This window comes from Thamnophis sirtalis, unplaced genomic scaffold (genome assembly GCF_051295495.1).
Source record: "Thamnophis sirtalis isolate CommonGarterSnake01/CBP01778 unplaced genomic scaffold, rThaSir2_p1.2 scaffold_2, whole genome shotgun sequence".
Taxonomy (NCBI): Eukaryota; Metazoa; Chordata; class Lepidosauria; order Squamata; family Natricidae; genus Thamnophis; species Thamnophis sirtalis.
The window spans coordinates 1,604,793-1,607,813 of NW_028261382.1; the positions used below are offsets into that span (position 1 = coordinate 1,604,793).

Sequence of the window (3,021 nt, forward strand, 5' to 3'; positions counted from 1 at the left end):
GCCAATCGGGAGCCATCCAGGCATCTCCCCCCCCACCTCAAGTCCATCAATCTCCCCCCCCCCCCCACCCCGGCAGCGCTGGGCGAGCCATGCAGGTTCCCGGGCGCGGGGGGCGCTCGCTTGGCGCACTCAGCTTCCGGGCTAAGCAGCCGTCGCGGTGCGCGGAGCCGCCGCACAAAGAGCGGGGGTGTCGCTGCTGCCGCTCCGCCTCGGTGTGTGTCCCCCCCCCCAGCCACCGCTTCGCCCGCCCGCCCTGCTCTGCCTTCCCCATCGCCGCCTGCCAGGGAGCCGCTCCGAGATCGCGCCGCGCCCGGCCAGGTAAGGGGCAACGGCAGACAAAGCAGGGATGGGGTGGGAAAGGGAGCTGGGGAGGGGGGGTTGGCGCCCCTTCCCCATCTCCTCGGCGCCCCTCCCTAGGGCTCCCCAGAGAGAGGGGGGAGGGGGGGCGTAAGGAGCGATCCGGGGTTGCATTTGAGGCTGGGGTCCTTTTGCAAGGGGAGTGGGGGGAGGGAGGTCCAGAGACCTGCGGTCTTGCTCTGCCCCCCCCCTGCCCCGCCTGCCGCATCAAGGGACCCCCTAGCTAAGCCGTGCGGGCTGCCCTGCCTCCCCCCCAGCGGCTGGAAGACCCCTCCCCTAAAAAAAACAACTTCTGGTACTTGGAGGCAGGGAAGAGGAGGGTCGCATCCTCAGCGCTCAAGGCCCCTCCTGCACCCCCACTTCCTCTGGGCTGGAGGGGGGGTCTAGAGAGCCCGGAGTAGCCCCTCCGGCCCTTCGCAGCTTGGGACCCCTCGAGATTTGCAGCAGGAAAGAGCCGAGGGTCCCCAGGAGCTGTGAGTGCAACCGGTGGGCACTTGGCAGGGGTCTTGGGGTGAGGAGGGGTCTGGCATAGGCAGCCTTAAGCGACCTTCCCCGCTCAGTGGGAGAACAATGCCCCTGAAAAAACCCCTGGGCGGCTGGGGAGGGGGCGCCGCTTTCCTCTGCCTTTCCTGCCCTGCCCGGAAGGGTGAGAGCCTCGGGGGGAGGAGAGGAAGGGGCTCCTTGGCTTAGCTTGGGGGTCGCATCCCCTGGCTAGCAGGCTTAAGCCGGGTGGCGGCGGCGGGAGGGCGTTAAACGGGGCCCCGGAGAGACGGCTGCTTTGCCAGGCAACCCAGAGAGCGAGCGAGATTTTCTCCGCCTGGCACCGGGCGGGCATCGCTTCCTATGCCCGCTATTGTGGGATTGCCAGGCGGGAGCGAGAAGGCGAGGCTGGGAGGGAGAGAGAGAGAGATGGAGATCCTGGCCGTTGCTGCAGGCTGCTCAGCGCTGGAGGGAGGGGGGATAATGGGGGTCCCCCCCCCTCTGCTTCCTTCCTCCCACCACTGCAGTCTCCTTGTTTTATTCCAGTTTGACCTGTCCTAGCTGCCTTTCCTGCTGCATTGGTGGGGGTTTTCTTGCAGGTTCTGCTGATTTGGGGCTGGGGGGAGGCAGAGATTGCTGGTGGCTAAAGATCTGTGGGGCTGCAGATGGTTGGGGTCTGGGGGCAGCAACCTAGGAGACCCTCCCTCTATCTCTGATTCCTCCTAAGAAGGCCTGGAGGTATACATCATGCAGGTGTAAAAATCACCCTGCATGCCCACCAAGAAGGATTTGGGCTGTCCTTCCACCTGTTTTCCAACCTTCTCAGGATTGGTGGAGGGTGGGAGGCAGGGGGGCATTATTTCTCATCTTCTGCAGAGGGGGGGTTAAAAGGGGGAGGGTGCATGTTTGTTTTGCTCTGGAACAAGGTAAAGTGGGGGGGGGGGGAAACCCAGGACGTTAAGATGCTAGGATCCTTCCTTCTTTCATCTCCCCCTTTTTTTTGTCTTTCTCCCAAGTTTTGCCTGAATTTGCACACAACCCCTCTGTCCCCCCCCGCCCCTCATTTCTTAAAAACCCTGCCTTGAAAGCAGAGCCTTTGGATGGAGATTTTGCCTCCCCCCCCCATCGTCGTAATGAGGTCTGTAGGGAGGAAGGCTCAATTAAAAATTCTCTGCTCGTGGGGTAAACAGTGTGACAGATTATAACCGGGATATCTTCTCCTTCCCTCTCTCCTACTCTCCCCCTTTCCCCTTTCCCACTAAGTGGGTTCTGACTGGATGATGCTTCTCCCCAATCCAGGCCAGGGGGTAGCAGGATTGATTCCCTCTCCGGTTCTCCACTTCATGCTAAATTGAGAAAAACAGTAGGAAGGCTTAAATGCCTGGCAAAAACCGTGCTGTGCGCTTATAAATTTATTTCACTTTAGTGTTTTAGAGCCTCTGGCATTTGCAACTTGGAAATAATCCTGCTGCTTGCATTTACGTACTGAGTGACACTTGCATTATAATTGTTGCATTGCTTGTGGGGGGAAAAAACACCCCTGTATGTGTTCCTTTTGCATCCAAATACATGCACAACTAGAGATGGGATGCTTGGCAGGGCCAGGTCCCAAATCCAGCTGGCCCACCACCTCGAGATCCCTCTTCCCATCGCGCCATCCTGATGGCCTTGCGATCCTCCTCTCCACATCCCCCTGGGTGGATTTGGTAAAGCCTGCAAGATCGAATGGCAAAGGAGATTTTTTTTTATTTATTTGTTCAGAATGCGGTTAGCAACGAAGGGACTTGCTTGCCAGGAAAATTTCACCGCCTTCGGATTGAATTCTCTGCATATCCATAATGCTGTAAGCTGCCCAGTGTCATTTCTTTACGAAACGGGCAGCCAATAATTGTAATAAATAAGTACAGGTAGTGCTTGACTTATAACGATTCTTTTTAGCTCACATTCAAAATCAACTTGGAGATTATTATCTCGAATCAAAATATCTTCCCAATCAAAGATTATAGTTACCCATAAGGGTAAAATTTGGTGTGCAATGCAGTTGCTAGAAGCTTTATCGTTAATGCCAGCGTCTTCACCCAAGACGGTGAATACCAGGGTTTGGATCTCATTTCTACCCTAATTTGGGTCGGGAGTCAGGTGTGTTTCCTTTGTAACGCCATTGTGGGAGCAAGGAAATTGGGG

The 3,021-nt window shown here is 57.2% G+C and overlaps 1 protein-coding gene across 2 annotated transcripts in view; it reads left to right on the forward strand.

Annotated features, from left to right (window-relative positions):
- The first annotated feature begins 212 nt into the window (after positions 1-212).
- The window catches only part of APBA2 (amyloid beta precursor protein binding family A member 2), a 66,947-nt gene continuing 64,138 nt past the window's right edge, over positions 213-3,021 (forward strand). For both annotated transcript variants that reach the window (XM_087703966.1, XM_087703967.1), the window contains exon 1: positions 213-318. The gene's annotated coding sequence lies outside the window, so the exon portion shown is untranslated. The remainder of the gene's footprint in view (positions 319-3,021) is intronic.